The sequence below is a fragment of the Calypte anna genome, chromosome 5A (genome assembly GCF_003957555.1).
Source record: "Calypte anna isolate BGI_N300 chromosome 5A, bCalAnn1_v1.p, whole genome shotgun sequence".
In the NCBI taxonomy this organism is placed as follows: Eukaryota; Metazoa; Chordata; class Aves; order Apodiformes; family Trochilidae; genus Calypte; species Calypte anna.
Window position 1 is genome coordinate 6,260,860 of NC_044251.1, and position 20,816 is coordinate 6,281,675.

General features: G+C 37.6%; 1 protein-coding gene across 1 annotated transcript in view; it reads right to left on the bottom strand.

Annotated features, from left to right (window-relative positions):
• FUT8 (fucosyltransferase 8) overlaps positions 1-20,816 on the bottom strand; it is a 108,638-nt gene that overhangs the window by 65,198 nt on the left and 22,624 nt on the right. The window contains exons 3-4 of the mRNA XM_030451967.1: positions 5,682-5,775; positions 1,680-1,757 (exon numbers count right to left, since the gene is read on the bottom strand). The gene's annotated coding sequence lies outside the window, so the exon portion shown is untranslated. The remainder of the gene's footprint in view (positions 1-1,679; positions 1,758-5,681; positions 5,776-20,816) is intronic.

Below are 20,816 nucleotides of genomic sequence, written 5' to 3' on the forward strand. Positions count from 1 at the left end.
ATATTCATAAGTAATCTTGAAAACATGGTGAAAAGTGAGGTTAAAAAAGCCTGCACCTTTAGTAGAAAAGCAGATAGCAATGAGCTGAAGGACATATAGAAACTACCTTAGGAAGAAATAGAACAAAAACTGAAAAATCAGTTTATCTCATTGTGTAGAGCTGTGTAGAGATAATCTTTGAAAATCCAGAATGGATTTTAGCTATGACAGGTAATTCTATGAAATATCAGCTCAGCACTAGGCAAAAAGGAACCAAGTCCTAAAAGGTTTTAAAAAAACAAACCTAACCAAACCCAAACACCAAACCACAAACACAGACCCAAGAATGAAAAAAACCACCAAAACCCAATACAAAACAAAAAACAGAAATCATTGACATGTTATTGTATAAAAAGCTGTGCCATTGCTTTTATTACTTGAGATCATTCTGATTCAGCCAACTCATAAAGATCTGGTAGAAAGAGAAATCATACAGAGAAAATTTTAAAAATTTGCAGAAGGCAAGAATGGTCCTCAGTAGTTGTGAGTGGCAGAACAGATCAGTGGAAAGCACAGCTCAAGAATTAGCACAGCAAATCTGTAAAACTCATAATTGGTATAAAAAACAGGGTAAATTATTTGCTGTTACTTCTAGTACAAGAGGATAATGAGCAAACTTTTTGGGTTTGCACAGATTCAAAACAAACCAAGGTCTTTCTCAAATTGTGCAATTCAGTGTCAAACTCATTTTGACCAAACACTGTGGGTGTTAAAAGTAAAAATTCCAAATGCTATTGGACCATTTCAGGGGAAAATAAAATTCATCAAAGGCCATCCACAAAGATCCTACCCAGTGCTCTGAGTCCTATGTCACATATTGTTGGAAACTGAAGAGCATATCAGAGTAGTATGATCGTAACATTAACATCATTAACAAAAATAATTTACAAGCTTTTAAGAGGTTTTTTATTATCAAAACCAAAAAAGCCCATATTTAAAAGGGCTAACAATCCTAACACTAGCCATAACAAAAACAAATTTTGTAAGCTCATTTTTAATAGAAAAGTAACTTCTCAAATGTTTGGTTTGAAAGATAAATAGAAACTCAGACAGAAATACCAGGAAAATGCCAAAAAATGATCAAGTACTTCTGGCTCTCAAGAGCTTATAAAATTTTTAATTGTATATAGGAGAAAAATAGGTAATACTTTTTTTTTTTTACATCTTATGTTAAATCCCAGTGGTGCACAGTAGATATTTTTCAAGTATGTGTTTCTTATAGCACATTCACATTGTTTAAACTATCAGCACTTTTAAATTTAACTTTCTTTAATAGTAACCTGGTTTTGTTCCCTGAAAACAAACAAAACTAAATCTAAAAGAATTAATGGATTTAATATTTTAAAGAACATAGATTTCTGAAACCACTCCTAAGCATTCTATATAATATGAAAAAGATTTGAAATATGCAAAAAGATCACCTTTTATCTGATTCCTGTGAATCCCTGATGATATCATTGGTCTTTTTGTAAGGTCACAGTACAGTTAAATATAAATAAAGAGCGCCACACTATCTGAATAAAAAGGAAGAACATTGTGAACTAACATTAAGCAGTTCTGTCTATATCTCAGAAAGTGATCTATCTAATTATACATAGGCTCTAACTACCCTTAACCATTGGCTTTGGATTGTAATGTACCTTTTACATTTTTTTGATTCCATTTCAATACTGCTCTGGGAATTCAGCTGTCAGAGTATTTCAAAGTCCATAGAAGACCTGTAAATTAATTAAAAAATAATATATTAATAAATAAACAAAGACTAGCAGAAATCAAAAGAAAGAAGCAGTGAAACAAAAAGGGAAAAAATTATCACATTTGTAAAAGTGTTTCAAATTTCTGCCAGCTTGTATCAGGTTTCTGAAAGACCTCCACATGCAGATACCTGCCAGACAGAAAGTGGAGATGCAGTAGCAATATTTATCATTCTTTCATTTTACATTGGTGTCCTCATCCTGTAAACTAAACTCAGGACTGCTAAGACTGAAAGGATGAGCCTGAAGTTACAGAAAACTCAGCAGAAGCCCCCAAAGCAGTAATTCAAACCTGAGAGGAGTCAGAGCAGTCAGGGTCATTAACATCATCTGCTCCTGAATCCCAACAAAGAGCCCACCAAATAAAAGCTGGGGGAAAGCAGGACCAATAAATACATTTCCTTAAGCAGGAAAGAGGAGTCATAGAAGTCTGGAGATGAAGAGGCTATGAATAGCCATGAAATCCCCTCAGAATAAGGAGAAACAAAGAAATATTGGTGGCAATTAACATCAAGGCTTCTTGCTTTTAAATGTAGGGGTTTTCTGTCACTCCTTGTATGTTGTTTTTTATTTCAAACTCTTGTTTCATCTGCTAGAAGAATCAAACCAGTATCAGGAAAAGGTTTTGTAGATTAAGAACAAAGTAATATTAAAAGCAAAGACTAACTTGAAAGCCAAAGATCACTCACAGGAAGCTGGTTTTCATGTTTAATTGAATCCTGTAGCTGTATTATAAAAATTCAATACAAAATACAGAGTACTATTTAATGAAGAAAGAAGTTCTGATAGCTACTTGTTATTATAAATCATTAGGAATACACAATCTTTAATGCATCAGTTGAATGGAAAATAAATATTGCAAGAAAGGAATTCAAATTTCTTTGCCGCTAAATGCATGGCACAGAAAATGTGGTTTGTGTCACAAATTTATTTAGAATCCATTAAAGAGAGGACAGAATATTTACAAATACACCTCTGCTTCAATGCCTTAGTCAAGAAATCAAATTGTGCACACCACACATGTAAGCCACAATTTACTGTAAGTATATAAAAATATTTTGCTGTTATATATAACAGGGGAGGTTTGGTCAGAAACCTTTGCTTCCATACAATGCAATGCAGTGTTTACAAAAGGACTAAAGCAGTAAAGAAAACATTAACTTAATTAAAATGAGAAAAAATGGGTCTGAAGAGTAGCTCCAACATTTCATCAGGAGAAACAATGTGCATCCATGTCCAAGAGATTTTGCTAAAGCAAAAATGATTTATTAATGAGGAAATATTCTCTTTTCTCACCTTGCCCTCCAAATGATGGTTATTTAAAAGCTTCCAAAGGGACTCAGAAACTTGAATAGCCCAACACTGTAACATTTCCCATGAGTTAAATAAGGTCCTCATTAACTTCCTATTCCTACCATGCTTTCAATAACAAACTCAGTGATGGAGTAGATGTCTCCTGTATTTTTGCTTTCTATTCAGAGGTAAGGATCCAGCACAGCATTATGCTTTATCATGGCTTTGTACAGTTTCAAGTTATATTCAATTCAAAGCTAAGCAAGTGTACTTTTGGCTCAGTCACCTACTGACCTACATTCATTAAAAAAAAAAAAAAGGAAAGAAAAAAAAAAAAAGGAAGTGTATCTTACTGTATGTCAAAAAGAAGTAAGAAAATCACTCCTGAAGTAAAAGCCACAGATCAATAGATCTAATACACAAAGCATTATATTTAATGGCATAAACATTATGAAACATAAAATTCATTCCATTGCAATCCATTACATTCCATTGTGGTTGACAGAGTATTAAAAAGGCACAATTCACTGTACATGAAACTTAAATTGAACTTTCACATCATTGTCAGTTTCACTTAAAAGTAAAATCAACTTCAGTAAGTTAGTATTTTTAGGACTTCACTAACAAAAATTATCTTCTTAGAAAAGCATGCTACTTTAAGTAATGCTAAGTTATTCTTATGCTGCTCTACTCAAAATAAAAGTAAAAAAAAAAACAAAACCAAAAACCAACAACCAACTTTCTAATTCCAGACCCTATGTAACAATGGCACTGTCTCTGGATTAGAGCCTAAAGAAATAATCCCTTGAGTATATTAAAACAAAACTAAGGATCCAATATCATGATTAAATTACTCTGCAGTGTTTAATACAAATAAGCAAACAGTGCAAATATTATTCATTATGTATGCAGCACATTCCTTACAAAGGCTTATATATTAATTAAATCATGAGACACCATCTTCATCATCTGAACTGCATCCCGTGGGCAAAGTTTCTTCAGTCAGATTCTATGTCCCAGCAGTTCAGGTAACCATGTCATAGAAAATTCCTGAAGTAAAAAGGATTTCCTTTCCCATGATTGGAAAGTCTGTTTAAAAACTCAGTCTTCCAATGCTTAGAAGACTTCTTCAATTTCCAAATGACATTGATATTTTTTTACTTTACACTGGTGTTTTCTTGCACTCATATAAACTCAGCCATAGGGCTCAGCACTGCCCTATCCTGTACACAGTGGTTTATCTACGAAACACATCTGCATCTCAGACTTTCATCCTGGGATGAGTCTTTTGTGCTCACAGAAAGTGCTTGTGAACTCACAACACTTCATCACAAGGAGTGCTTGTAAAATTCTCCACACCCTGTACCAGCTCCATTCTGATTAAGCCTTTTCAGAATATCAAGAGTAAGAACTATACACATAACATTTAAGATGCTGCTGCTGTCTCATATGAAACTTGCCTTTTCCTCTCCAGGACCTTCCTTCTGTGATACATCCTGGGACTGGATTTGTCTTTTTCATGGCCACATTACTCTGCAGTCAGCAACCATTTTGCAAAGACATAATAATTCCCAAGTATTTTTGCATCTGTATCTTTTCAGATTGATAAACTCCCATCTTCTATACAGAATTTCTTGTTTTCAATCCTTTTAACTTTGTGTCATTATAATTTATCCCATTCTACCACACCAGTTTCCCAAGTAAAATTCTTTTTGCATATTTTTCTGAGCCCCATCATAACACTCACCTGCTTTGTAACCTAAAGGTCATTATAATCTGTTATCTTTCTGTAAAATGGTCACTGCTGAAAAGACCTGTGATGAGTGACAGATGTAATCCACTGCAATAAAAGTTTCTTCTCCAGCCTAATCTTCTTCCTTTTAACACAAGTCACTGTCACTTGATCCTTTCAGCTATTTTGAATAATGATGCTATTTCTCATCCCTATTTTCTCTAACTCAATAAATAATTTTCTAAGTGCCAAGAAAAATGCTGAAAGGAAGATCAGTTACAATTTCTCACAAACAATACTCATTAGGAACTCTATTTTCCCTCACTGAAACAGTTAATAAACAAATCCTGCATAATACAGATCAAATAATCTTTGGCAAATCTGTGTGGCATTTATCTCATTTTCTATTTTCATCTAGCTTTTACTTTGTCAATTCTTATTTCTTTTAAAATCTGTCCCCATGCCTTGCATACTACTGTGATCAAGCCAGGGCTGGTAATTATTTCTAATTCTAGCATTAATCCATACTAATCCCAAGAGACTTTTCATTCATCTGTAATTTTTATTACCTTTATTAAAATAGAAATTTTACATACATAACTTATTTTCTTCAAGCAGTTGACACTTGCTGAAGCAGTTGGGTTGGACTAGTACATATCCAGATTCTTTCCAAAGTCAGCTACTCTGAAATTTCGTGACATAAAAGAACTCCTGAGGAGTTCAATTAGCATTTTTTTTACAGCTTTTAGTCTGTAAAAATATTTTAAAATGCATAACATGAAAATGTACAAACTATCTTTCACATAAAAAGCAGAAAATTTTTCAATACCATAGCTTCACAATACATCTGAAGAACATCTTACCCTCTCAGTGGCAGCAGGAAATAAACACAACTGCATCATGGGCATGGAGGTTAACAAGGAATCCTGCTAGTCCATCAGCCTTTAAAATTAATACCTGTTTGAAAGAAAAAAAAAAGGTCCCTTTAGCTTCACATACAACCAGAAGTCTTTCACATTCCCTAAGAACATCTTCCTTTTGATTTGCCCTTGTACATTGAGACAGAACCTACTTCTTTATCTTTACATAGCACATTTTCTACCCTTTATTTAACTAATTATGGATTTCCCACAAATATGGAGTGCTTAATTAATGAGAATATTTTTAATTATCTTCTTTCATTATACCTAGATTAGATACAATGTGATGTTGCAATCAGAGAATTAAAGCAATTTTAGGGCCTGTATTCAGTAAGTTGTACAAGCCAGTTCTACACAAGGCCCAAGCTTCACTTGTAAATATTTGGTTAAAGTTGGATTCATTAATTTTTACAGATAATATCAAACTGGCAGCCAAAAGATGTTATAAATTGTGAATGTATGAGATAAAGCAGCATATTCAATTACAGTAATTCAGCCATTTGTAGTTTTGTCAAATAATTGTTTCCCCATCTCTAAGCATTACTCTGTTCAAAATACCAGGCAAAACTCTGAAATTGAAAAAAAAAAACCAAACCAAAACCAAGGATGGAATATCTCTTTTTAACTCTGTTTTTTATAAAATTAATAGAAGAGTATTTGTTTATACTCATCCATGTACATTATGGTTTACAAAAAGTATAAAAGAAACCTTGCAAAGAAAATCAATTTCCTTTAATCCAAATATTAAAATTCACTGAAACACTTAAGGCAACTGAAGCAACCACAAATCTGGACATATGGAAAAAGCAAAATACAAAGAAATTGAACAGCTCTTGAAGATTATTCTGTATCAGAAGAACACAGCATCCAATGTTTCAAGAAAATTCCTGCTATATTGTAAAGAAACAAAGTTTTCTTCATGCCTTCTTAACCTAAAACCATAATTCAGCCCTTAAAACAAAATGCTTTGACCATTTTAGCATTTATTAGGGACAACATCCATACCATCCCAAGCCCTGTAGATGTGCAGAGCTTTGAGATGTGTTCTCTGTTCCTTCTGACAGTGTTGAAGAGGGCAGAAAGCATTCTTCTGAATTCCTTATTCACAACCATCTTACTGCTTCTTGGGTCAGCCAGAGCCTCCCAGAGACACCATCTGCATTCCTTGGAAATTGCCTGCCCATCCTCAGGTCTGGGAGCTTCAAGATACAGTATGGGAGTCAAGAAAATTCCAGTACAAGAAAATACTTGCAGCCCAAGGAAAAAAAAAAAAATTGGAGTAAGGAGAAGGCTCCATGACCTCACACACACCAGGAAAAACACTTCAGCAGGGCAGTTCCTCAAATTCCTAAATTAACTGGAACCAAGCAGAAGGAACAGAGCACTCAAACCACTATGTGGGCAGGGAAACAAGTTTTACTTTTCTTCAGTCTCCCCTCTTCACTGAGCTTGCAATACTTCAGATGTTAATTATTCTGCTATTCTAATAAAACTTGACACATTTGTAATTAAAAAACATTTGCTCTCCTCTAAAGAGCTAATTATAAAGAGAAAGCCCAGGTAAAGGCACATCAAAGTGATGGCCAACTCAGGGTCCCATGCCCCTGTAATTAAATGTAATTCTACTACAAAAAAAATAGAAAATAGGCAAAAAAAATAGGAGGAGGAAAAGGAGGAGGAAAAGGAGAGGAAAAGGAGGAGGAAAAGGAGGAGGAAAAGGAGAGGAAAAGGAGGAGGAAAAGGAGGAGGAAAAGGAGGAGGAAAAGGAGGAGGAAAAGGAGGAGGAAAAGGAGAGAAAAGGAGGAGGAAAAGGAGGAGGAAAAGGAGGAGGAAAAGGAGGAGGAAAAGGAGGAGGAAAGAGGAGGAAAAGGAGAGGAAAAGGAAGAGGAAAGGAGGAGGAAGAGGAGGAAAAGAGGAAGAGGAATAAGTAAGAGCATGAGAATGAGTTAAGATTTGTGGAAGGGTGGACACCAGGGCACCAAGAGCATGACCTAGTTAAATGCATTCAACCATGCTTGCTGATCTTGCCAAGAAACTCAGGATAGAATGAGAGATCCCATCCCAACCACCCTCAAGGATGTTCCTTTGTTCCACAGTACTGCAATTCCATCCAAATTCATCAGACCCAGATATACAAATGTTCTGTTTCCTGTTTCAGTGCTTTTTCTGGGACCAAAGTCCAGCTGCCTCTTCTGCTTGGGCAAGGGCAGCTTCTTCCTAGTAAAATAATCCAGATGCCTTGGGAGATGATAAAAAAGATTGACAACTATTAAATAATATTTGACCTTTCCATTATGGAAAACTCTCCACTAAACCTTTCCCACCAGCTTTCCATGGCATTCCTCAGTGGCTGCAAACATCAGAAGGAAGATCAGAGGAAAGACCTTTCTTCTGTTGACTGGCATCAAAGCAACATTCAAAATCTAATAACCAAAAAAAAACCATCAGTCTGCTCACAACTCAGAGGGGTGCTTATAAATCAAGATGCAAAACAGGCAGAAGAGGGAACTGATGAGTTTGTAGTCATGTAAAAATGCAGAGTACTGGGCAGCCAGGAGGTTTGGGGAATACCAAGTGTAGTCAAGGCTATTCAGAAGCTGAAAAAGAAAGACAGAATTGAGTTAAAAGCCTTGCTTCTTTCAGATGGGACTCTTGGAGACCTGATGATTTGACAGCCCAGTAACAGCAGTGCCAGAATAGTTGTGAGCAGGACACATCAAGGAAGGAATGACTTAAGTAATTATTATATAAACCATCAGACTTGCTCTGGATCACCATTTTTAATTTAAATTGAATTCTGCTTTCTGTTTTTAGAGCAAGAAAAACTGTATTGAAGATCCTAAGTATTAATATTGCCATATAATAACTATTTGCCTGCAGTTTAATTCCACTGTGCCCCAATAATGTACCTTAACCTATACAAATTCCCCTTTGGCATTCCAATTTGCTTTTCAACACTGTTCTATAGTCATAGATAACTTTCCCTTTTATGACACTGAACTTTACACACCACAAAGCACAAGAGATCCAGTGACTCAGGTGCTGTTTCCACTGCTTTACCCCTTTCAGAGAGCTCCTGACTGCTTCCTGAGCCTGCTCTTCACAATCATCCTGGCCCAAGGGTGACCTAAGATCTGCTGCTTTATTTAAAAGTAAAGGGACTGAAAAGCTCAGAATACTCTGTACAGCAGTAGCACTGTGACCAGAGCAGAACTGTGCAAGTTACAACTCAAAATCACCCAAAAAGCTGCCACCAGCTTTTCCTCTCAAATTGGTGTGGCATTTATTAAGGGAAAATGACAGATGAGGTTGAAACACTTCTGAAGGTATCAGCTTTTTGTCTAGTTCCTTTTCTGTCAAGTGTTTAGATTATACTGCTAATCAGAACTCTCATTTTTACTTATAACTATTCCTAATTCATAAATTTGCTGTCAAAACCATGCTCTTAAATACCATCAGCATTAACTAGTGAGTTATTTTCCTTACTATGCAAAACGTGGTTTTAGTGTGTGTCTGTGTGTGTACACAGTAGAAAGCGGTTTTAATTTTTTTAAGTGTTTTATTTTACAAACAAAACATCCTAAAAATAAGAAAAATTAATTTGCTATGTACTGTGTAATTATGAAACAAACACAAACTGTAATAAGGGACTTATGAAAAATTTGCGTATTTCCCTCACATATAATTCCAATTAAATCCCATTCAAGTATTTCAGACTGGTAATAAGGAACATAATACACCCCTAACTTGCATCCTGACCCTGCAGTTGGCATTTCCACAGAAGCATCCATCCATCCATACCAAAGAATTCTCAGAAACAAACCTAAGACAGAACCCCTGACTACCTGTTGTCATTTCACACATTTTCATTGGTGGCCTGAGTTACTCATCATCTTCTCAGAATTTTATTTGGCCATAAAGTTGAAGGAGAACTATTCATTTTTCCTTTATATGCCTTTGCATAAGTGATGTCAAATAAAACTATTCACTACCTTGACTTCTCAGGGCAGGGAAACCACAGAATGCCAACACTGCAACCTCAGAGCATAATACCTGGCTGATTTTTCTCATCACATTATAGGGAGTAAAAGATTGAGATTGCCAAAACAAACCCAGAGACCTCCATTTAAAATTTAAGTAATTCGTAAAACATTGCATTCCAAGTCTGTCAGGGGAAAAAAAGTGAATTGAGTTAGAGAAATTTGTTTTCAAAGTTCAGGGAATACTGTGTGCTTTAGATTATAAAAATTGTTAATGTCTCCTATTCAAACATCTCAGAAGTGCAGTACAAGGAGAAAGAGTAACTGAAACTTGGAAGAATAACATTTATGAAGTGGTAACTGATTTTCTCCTCACTTTCCATCCATCACCTCAGTTTCAACACAAGAATATTAACATAACAAGCACTGGAATTCTTTCTTATGCCCAATTGAACATAACAAATGTAACAGTTCTCCAAGGGCTTTTGCCTTCTGCAGATTTGTATTTATAAAGACTGAACCAACAAGACATCAAAATTTCTGTCTAAATTGTATTTTACACTCTTCTTGTTCTCACCCTGCACTTTTAGAGACATCAGAATCAAAATCTATAAGCACATCATTACAGAATCTCAGATGCAATTCTAACTCTGCCTCTTCTGCTCAAACTTGAACCACATAAATCTGCTGCTTCCAGGTTTTTCACAAAGGCATAAACTTGAAATGAAATATAATACTAATTTCAACACATTTATGGATTGGATGCAGTTTTTTAGATGCTAAGAAATAACAAAAACACCTGAGCCTGAAAATGCTATGATAATTAGTTCTTCTGAAAAAATAGATTTATGTTTTCTTAAGTCACATTTTAATGTGTTGATTAACACCTCATAGGTGACTTCAAGGTAGCTGCCACTGCACTTACTCAAATCTCAGCCCTCCCCTTTATTTAGTTCAACATCTTGTATGGAAAAGAAATACTCTCACTGACGTTCTTTCACAAAAGATGTTTCAATTTTCTGTTATCACTTCTGCTTTTAAAATCCAGAAATTTAAAAGTGCCCAATTCCTTCTTTAAACTGTAACAGCTAGATTAAATGAGAATGCTGGGGGGGTTGCTTTTTTTTTTTTTTTTATGACAGCCAGGTGAATTTTATCTATTTACTCAGTAAATTTCAAACCAATATTAAAGGCAGCCACATTGAAGGGAAAGAAGGAAGAGAAATGTAAGCATGCATGTATGAATAAAGTCATGCAACATCCTGATGTTCCACTACTCCAAAAGCCCAAGGTTTTTTTATTAATGAATCATTTATAAATCATCTAAAATTTATCAACAGATTTTGTAAGACTTCTTATGGAAAGCTCTTTGCAACAATGGATGGAAGTGAAATTCCATACACTGAATTTATTTCACTCTGATTTGCACAGGTAGCTCCAGGCAGAAATGAAAGATTTCAGATCCAGTTCTCACTAATCCCAAAATGCTTGGGAGATTCTTATTTATTCATTTAACTCAGTAATAGAAAAGGAGTTCAACTTTTAAAAACACATATGCAATGGAACCTGCAGTTAAAATATACCAGGATATCCTGCAAAGGTGATCAAAAATTTAAAAAACAAAGCCAAACGAAACCCACCACTGCACTGATTTTCTTTTGATGAATCTGTTAACATTTTCCAAACTGGAGAGGGGATTCCTGATAGTAGCAAAAATTATGGTCGATGGACAACCAGTTCTACAACAAAAAGAATTATTCAGATTACTAAATACTACTGAATTTTTAAAGAAACTCAGTTATGCATAAATATAAAAACACTTACGTGTTTTCAAAAGCCAGACTACATCTTCTAAAATATTATTTCAATATTCACATTACAATCCACATCAAAAAATTATACATGCAGTACACAGCAACAAATGCTGGACAAAGTCATCCTTCAGTTCTTTTTCTTAAGCAATGCACATTACAGTCATAATGCAGAAAATGGGAACATTCAAGGACATTGTTTTGACTTATACCTCTAATAGAGTGAGTTGAATTTAATTTCCTCTAAAAAGCCCCACTCAAACATCTTAAGTTTTCCTTGAACCAGGAATGAACCTAAAGCAGTATTTTGACATTTCTTAAAACTGATTCAGAATAAATTGAGCTGAAAAATGTGCTAGTTGCTATTTAAGTGCACATAAAACAATGTCAGTCAAATACAGAACAAGGTGGAAGAGGAGGAGGTGCAAAAGTTCTTTATTGCCAAACTCAGCTTTCTATTTATGGAGTGTGAAATATTTGCTTTAGTCTCTTCACACAGTACACAAAAACCTTTCCATAAACTGTACTGAGTAACCCAAACAGCCATATCTTTATATAATGCCACCTGCACAGATTCATTTAGTACTATTCAGAATTTTTTTTTTTAATCAGGATCACAGGAAGACCTCCTCCCAAATCTCAGTATGTACTCACTGCTAACTTTCTGTAGGAGTGGACAAAAGAAAGAGACATTTAACCTGTAAACATTAAGATTATCTAGAACAAAATAACAGTGCCAGAGTTTCCTATACAGATTCTGCTCAGAAAGACTCAAGAAACTCTGCTTTCCAGCTGATTTGTTCTTATGATGAACTACATGTGATCCAGCACAGCTTCCTGTGCAGATGAATCCCTGCCTGTCCTGGTTTGGGCCAGGATAAAGGTGATTTTCTGTCTTTTACTTTTGCTTTTAGCTCAGTCTCTTGAAAGTAGCTGCACTTGCTGAAATTAACAGCAAGTTTCTCAGACAGTGTGTGCTTCTAGGACTGATAACACTGATGTTTATAGTTACTGCTGGAGACTGGGGTGCAGAGCCAAGGGCACTGCTCAGCTCTGAGGAACATTTTACCCTCCAGAAGGAAGAAAGAGCTCCCACCTGCAGCCTCCTTTGGGGAGGAACGGGCAAGAGAGATGCCAGAATTGACCAGAGTATTCCATCCCATACACTTCATACTCAGGATAAATTTGAGGCATCACGAGGGCCAAGCCATGATTTCCTTCACCCAGCATCCTGGAAGGATTCCATCCATTCCTCTCCCTGTGCTCCTGATCCATCCCAGCCCGTATCTGTGTGTTCCTGCCTCCTGATCCCAACTGCTCCTGACCCCAGAATTCCAGCCTGGACTTTCCCAGGGCTGCCCTGCAGCCTCGGTGGTGACGTGAGAGTTACTGGGGGAAAAAGGGGGAGGAATGTGGTATCCATTTTCCTGTATATTTGTATATATTTAGTAATTTTTCCTGTTTATCATTACTGTTTATTTAAAGCTGTGTAGTTTAGTTTCCAACCCATCAGTCTCTCTCCCTTATTCTCTCTCCTTTCTTTATCAAGGAGGAGAGAGAGATTAATAGAGAGTGTCTGGTACTCGGTTTAATTGCCAGGCCAGTGTTAAACCCTGCCACTGCCTTACACCCTTCCATCTATTCCTCTCCTCCTATTCCCTTAGGGAGTTACAAAAACACAAAAGTATGCTCTTTTCCCAGCAGACTTTCATTTTTCAAAAAGTGCTTGCTGAGGAGCCTTGCTAACAACAGGAATGTTAATTATAGTTTGTTGATATTTAAACACGTATCCAACAACCTTTTCAACAGAAGTTAAACTTACAGATCTTTTGCCTCAAAGAGCAGCTTTCATTTTATTTTAAAATAAGGTTCTATTAAATATGCCACCTCTATTTTTCTGATAGAGACCAATATAAGTTACACTACAAAGCCAGTTCTATATATACATATATATGGGATTTGGTCCCACAACCTTCACACTAAAGAATTTCCTCCTAACATCTGCCCTTAATCTCCCCTCTTCCAGTTAAAACCATTACCCCTTTTCCAACCACTGCATGGCCTTTTACAGAGTCTTTCCCAGCTTTCCTGTGGGTCCCTGCAGGTACAGGAAGGCCACTAAAACGCCTGCACAACAGAAAAACCAGGAACCCTCTCCAGAACTGGAGTGAATTAACCAGTCCAGAGGAACAGCACACCAAGCAGACCACCAGCATAAATTGCATTTCAGAAAAAATACAGTAGGGATGTACAAAAAAGAACACATGAAAAAAGCATTCTTTATGCTTTGCCTGCTAAAAAGAACAGAGATTAAAAATGGGGAAAATAAACCCCAACCAACCTTTCCTGTGTGCCCATGGGCAAATACATGATTTAAGGTCACTAAAGGAGTAACACATATTAAGATCCTGGTGCAGTACAAGGCACTGACAGAAGTAGCTTCCAATGACTTACCAAGTGTCAAAATAAAAGGTCTGGAAGGGGCATAGATGTAACCACAAAATTGCAACAGTTTTGATCAGTTTTCCTTAACAAATTATCAGATGGCAAATTCTGAGACTTCTTTACAGTCTGTTTTGAGCCTCCACTAGTTTTCTGAATGGAACCTGAGTTTTCCTTTTTCTTGACTTTGCCTTGTGAGACATCAAAATAACAATCCACCCTAAGTTTCTGTAAAATGCTCCTAAATTCAGAGATTACGTTGCACTGGTCACATCCCATCAACATACTGCTATTGTACTCAGCCACAGCTAAATATAAGCTGCTAGCTGAAAGATCCAGGGACCAGCTGAACAGCTTTCATCTGGTGATTCTGTAGTATGTTCAGAGTACATGCACAGGCCATTTCTTTTAACTTAAAGTGTATGCTTCAGAACAGAAGCAGTTTTCAGAAATGTGCCATTTCAAACGTGTTGTGAGGCACTAAATGTGTAGAATAACTGTGTAGAATAAATGTTTAATTTTCAGGTTTTGCAAAGTAACTTCAGAAGTGTCAGCATTAATTCTCCTTTCCCCTCCAACAGATGTCCAGGTTCATCATACAAATAATTTCATATCATAACACATTTTGTAAGTTGTCTCCCTCTTCAAAGCAACAAGTTTGAATTGCAAAACAGAGATTTCAGGTATACATAAATTATCTTTCTGGAATATCCCAGAAAAAACAGGAAACAGCATTATAAAACTGTAAGAAAACATGCAGGTCTACAGACTAAAAACAATCAGATGATTGGTTTGAATAGAACCAGTGAAACAAAACCAATGTAAGCATCTTTAATCTTGATGTTCATTTAAAACAGAAATGGTTTAGCAGCAGAGAAATGCAATCGTCACAAAGTATTTTAATCAAAATAACTTAAGAACGTATTGCAATGGCACTGCTACACTAAAAAAGTTTTATTTCAGAACATCTCAGTTCTCACACTGCTGGCAATAGCAGCCCACAGCACACACATCCACACTTGTTTTTGCAAACATTCCACCTCCTGTTCACAGCACAAGAAGGTGCACAATACAGTGGATATTCCATACCCTTATTTATCAGTGCCTGCAGTGTGATCCATGGATTGTTTTTCAGTGCTCTCTGGGCTGCTACTCACAGCATTCAGAGCATCAGGAAAACTGGAGAGTCCACTCCCCAAAGCTCCATTCATCACTTCTTAGTGTGCCCTTTTTGAAATACCTGTGGCTCACCACACCCACTTTTATTCTCCCACCCTCCAGAAGAAAAATGAATTCTTCTCAGATGGGTGTTGCTCACATTTAACAACAGCACTCATAATTTTTCCATGCCTTCAACTAACACCAAATCATAGAATCATAGAACTGGCTGGGTTGGAAGGGACCTCAGAGATCATCAAGTCCAACCCTTGAACCACCGTTGCGGTTGCTAGACCATGGCACTGAGTGCCACATCCAGTCTCTTTTTAAATATCTCCAGGGATGGAGAATCCACTACTTCCCTGGGCAGCCCATTCCAATGCCTGATCACCCTCTCCATAAAGAAATTCTTTCTAATATCCAACCTAAACCTCCCCTGGCACAACTTGAGACCGTGCCCTCTTGTCTTGCTGAGAGTTGTCTGGGAAAAGAGACCAACCCCCCCCCGGCTCCAACCTCCTTTCAGGGAGTTGTAGAGAGTGATGAGGTCTCCCCTGAGCCTCCTCTTCTCCAGCCTGAACACCTCCAGCTCCCTCAGCCCTTCCTCACAGACAGGACTTGTGCTGGATCCCTTCACAGCCTCCTTGCTCTTCTCTGGACCTGCTCCAGGACCTCAATCTCCTTCCTGAGCTGAGGGGCCCAGAACTGGACACAGGACTCAAGCTGTGGCCTCACCAGGGCTGAGTACAGGGACAGAATCCCTTCCCTAGACCTGCTGGCCACACTGTTCCTGATCCAGGCCAGGATGCCATTGGCCTTCTTGGTCATCTGGGCAATCATACTGAAGTGGAAGACAAAATAATCAAGGACAGAGGATGTGTGATACAGACAGTGCAGAGAAATCACCAGCTGCTGCACTCATTCATTGGCCAAATGCACAGTGCTGAGTGGGGCTTTCAGGCATCTGAAAACAAGCACTAGGTTACCTGATCATTCGTTCCTACAGCTACAGACAAACAGCAACCTCCTGATGCCCTTCAGACAGAGGAGATCCTTCTCATGCCAAATATGACTGCTGTGAAACACCACTGACAAGAAAATCCAAGTCATTTGACAAAGGGGAAAAATGGAATTATTGCCCTCTGGAAATTCACTCTCCAGATGACTATCAGTCACCAGATCACCTGTTTGAAGGGAAATAAAAAGTAAATAAATATCTCACATATAAAAAGCCACTAAAAACCTGTCCTCTTGCATAATACTGCAACTGGAACATGCAGGAAAAAGAAAACTTTAAGACTACAAAATTTCTAAAATGTGATCAACGAAGAGAAAAGAGGCTATAGCAATCCTAAGTCAATTCCTAAGTCAATCTTAAGCACAAAGGTATTTTCCTGTGGTTGAAAAAAATAAATTAAAAAACCCCCCAATATTAACATGGTGTTCACAAAATCCTAAAAACAGGACTTTTTGAAAACAGTGGCATTCTTCCTTGAAAGGCACATATTCAGTGGTAGAACTGCAATGCCAACATTAATCCTTAAGGATGTTACCTTTAACCTGACAGGTGAAATTCTGTCCAGTGTCCAAAGAGAAGGAGGATAAAGGAATGATACAACTCCTGCGTAAGAATATGCAACACAACCCTTGAATGAATATACATTTGGTTGGCTGAAAAGAAGCTGAAGTCTTGAGACAAGGGTATATTCCACAGAATTTAATCTTCCTGTTAAATATTATATTTTGCTCAGTATCTGTGACAAAAACGTTACCAGCAATATGCTGACTTCATTAAGTGTGTGCTGATAACCTGTTGGCATAGGGCAGCATGGTACTGAGACCTGAACTGAGATTCCTCTGTAAGATGCTTCCTCCCTGAGCAACAAAATGAGGTTTTTGTTCTACCTGCAAAACCAGTAGCAATTCCTCTTCCCTTTTTCCATCTCACATGGACATTTTATTAAATAGTCTTGCTGCACTGTCTCCAATACATTGAGCCTCTCTGCTAGCCAGGCAGCCTTCTTACCACCAGAGTAGCTCAGAAAATCAATTCCTAAGCTACATCTTCCCTTCTAATCAAAGTCAGTCCTTAGCTCAACCAGAGACCACTGATGGAAAACACACATTTATTTTGTTGACATTAAATAACAGGGGAGCTGGGGTGGAAAACACAAATACCATTACATTTGTCCTGTGAGAATCTGTCCACAGGAGATGAGCTGGTTTCAGGAGTGGTTTGTCACCATCCAGAGATCTGCACACCATTCCTCAGAGCTCATAGATATTCACAGGCTGCAGGGGGAACTGCTGAGTAACAGAAGATACAAATGGAGAAACAGCACACAAAAAATGGGCAGAATTTGAGAGGCAGTGGTGGTTATGCTGCTGTATGATACAAAAGAAAATTGTGGCAAGCACCACAAGACCTGATGAGACCACAGCTCAGAATCCAGGGGTCATTGAAGTGCTGGAGCACACTTAAAGAACAAAGCTGGAGAAGGGTTTGGAAAATAAGTCTTATAGAAAGTGTCTGAGGGAAGTGGGGTTGTTCAGTTTGGAGAAAAGGAGGCTGAGGGGAGGTCTGGTTGCTCCTTGCCTGACAGGAGGCTGAAGCAACACAGGGATTGGGTTCTGTGTTGTAATAAATGAGGGGAAATGGCGTCAAGTCATGCCAGGGGAGGTTTAGGTTGGATACTAGGAAAAATTTCTTCACTGCAAGGGTTGTCAAGAATTGAAACAGGATGCCCAGGGAAGGGGTAGAGTCACCATCCCTGGATGTATTTGGAAAAAAAGAAGGAAAAAAGAAAGAAAAACAAAACAAACAAAACCCAAACACAAACAATAAATGCCTTTTGCACCATTCATATTTCTACTTCACCTCCTATATCTGGCATAAAAATCAGTTTAACCAACTAATTACTGTCTTACTTTCAAAGACTGTTTCAGATTGTATTTTATTTTTATGGCTCTGACTGTGACCTACTACTGTTTGCAATTAATTGATTTGGTATTACGTCCAGAAATTCCACCTGATTGCCAGAACACAATAGCTTATTTAGCTTCATAGGCTTTCAGTGACAAAACAGGTTTTTAAGATGGTTTGAAAGCTAATTCTTTTTATTATTTTTCTTATCATGTACTCAGAGGCATGACCAGAAAATGTTGTGGATGAGGGGGAATACAGAGCTTTCAAAAGAAATAAAAACCACCAATACAAACTACCTCCACAACCTTGCTTCACTGTTTATCAGGCCTCATGTTGGGATTCAAAGTCTCCTTGCTTTCTCCAGGAGTCTGTATCCTCTAGTACATCCCATTTCAGTGAATTAATCTCCATGGGTACGATGGTCCCCTCTTCTGAGCCTTGAAAAAAAATCCATTTTCTGATAATGATGTTCCTAATGTAATCACAGAATGGTAAGGGTTGGGAGGGACCTCTGGAGATGATTTAGTCCAACCCCCTGCTAAAATAGGGTCACCTAGAGCAGGTTTTCTGCTCTGAGCTTACTCTGGCAACATTTCAAACAAGGGTTAGCATTACACTGCATCAGAAAGTCCAAGGCATGGACAGCAGCACCAGCATTTGAGATATCCTCCTTTCCTCTTCTGGTAGAAGTCACCTTATCACCCAACTTGTCACCATTTTCTTCATTCTCTTCATGTATAAGCACAAAATACACAGAGGTGTCCCCTCAGGTGCTCAGTGGATGGCAGTGCACTTTATTCCAGTTCAGCAGGAGGACAAGAAGCAACAGACACAATTTGGCACAATTCCAGCTCAGTCAAGAGAAAAAGGAATCTCCAAACTTACAAGGAGTGTCAAACATCAGAGCAGGTCTTAAATCATGTGAGATCTCCATTCTTGAAAACAGACAAAACCAGCCTTGAGCAAGCTGGTCTAACTGGAGCTGCTTCTGAGAGACTGGGTTGGAAACCCTTTGAACCAGCAGGATTCTATAATTCACCCATGTTGGAAAGATTTGTGCAGTTTAACAGGTTGCAGCAGGTAAGAAGTTACCCAGAAACTCCTTGGTTAATTTTAAAGACACCAGCTAAAGACACCAGTAACTAAAGGCCAGCTGTTGACAAAACACATGGTGAGGAACATGGGGGAAGATTGTCACATAAGACAGGGAATGTGGCATCTAGAGAGGGAAACAAAGTCAGCAGAAGACTTTTCCTTAAGAAAACAATTTTTATTAAATACTAGATTTGGCTTAAGGAGTAAAAGGTGAATTTTGAAACTGAGTCATGCAGAGATACCTAAGTGTTACTCCTGCAAGGAAAATGTTGATCTGTGGGCTTTGCTACAACTCTACATTGTTCCAGTTTCTATAAACTGGCATGGCCAACTGCAGATCCTCAGGAGAGGAGGCAAGTAGTAAGCAAGAAAAATAGTAGAGAATGCAGAAACCTAGCAGGATGGTCCAGCTTTGATGCTGATAAAAAGGCATGACTAGATCAGCAAATACACCCTTCTGAAAAGATTCCTTCCTTTTCCACCAGAAATCATCGGTTGATCTATTTGAATATGATGAAATCAGAAATATCTATCCAAGATTTCAGGTGTCCCTAGAATAAACCTCATAACTCAAAATCTTAAGGCTTTTGTAGAGATTAGTTCATCTTCAAAAGGCTCTCACAGATAAATCTAACTTCCAGTATGTCCAAGAAACGATAAGAAAATGTTTTGGAATGCAATAAAAGATGCCCAGTTCATTTTTTTTTTCTAACAAACTACAAAGCCACAGTTCATAGATGAAATGGATTAGATCAAGAATGAAATATGATATATTTTTTAAAAAAAAAGGACATGCTACTACAGGAACATTTTTACATGTGAGAACCATCAAGGAAAAGGATTAAATAGGTAGATGGATTAAATACAGTTTTTCCCAGCCAGGCTCTGATCACAGAAAACAGTTCAGAATGCAATTTATGTGATTTGAAAGGAAGCAGGAATCCAACATAATCCACAGATTGCATAATCAAGTCCTAAAAAGGTATCTCCTTTATTCCATTAGCTTCTTGCCTCAACCTTCCAGCACTACCTAGACCTTACCTAGATAATAAGCTCCCATCAGCCTTCCTCCACAACTCAACCTCCCTCAGGATTTGAACAATGTGTACAAAACCACTGCCCTCCCTGCTGCTCCAAACACTGCAGTTTACAGACCTCCATAAATCCTCTTCATTTTCCTCCCCCCAAAACTGAACAGAAAAAGGCAAAATGGTTTCAGGCAGCTCTCAACCACTGTGCTTTGTCCTTGGCTGCATCTCCACAAAAGATGAAACCATCATCACAGCCTACAGACAAATCAGGGCACTGTGAACACAAAACAAAGACTGAAATTGAAGTATAAAAAAGCCTGCGTGCATGCATCCAGGCTCACACTGAAACAAAACAAAGATATTAATTTACAGAACTCAGCTAAGATAACAAATGGCTGTGTTATGTATCGTTGGGTACAAGGGACCAGCCAATTCTGATAAGAAGTGAGGTTTGAAAAAGTCATACAAGTTCTTTTTATGTTTTTTTCATTCATTTCCAGGGCCTGGAGCACACAGATATTTCAAATAGGTCTGGGCTGGGGGCAGGAAGATTATTACAGATTTTTCAGTTATCTGCCAAGATTTTCTTCCCTTGGAATCACTGTTTCTGTGGGTACCAATAGGTCACTCCTGCC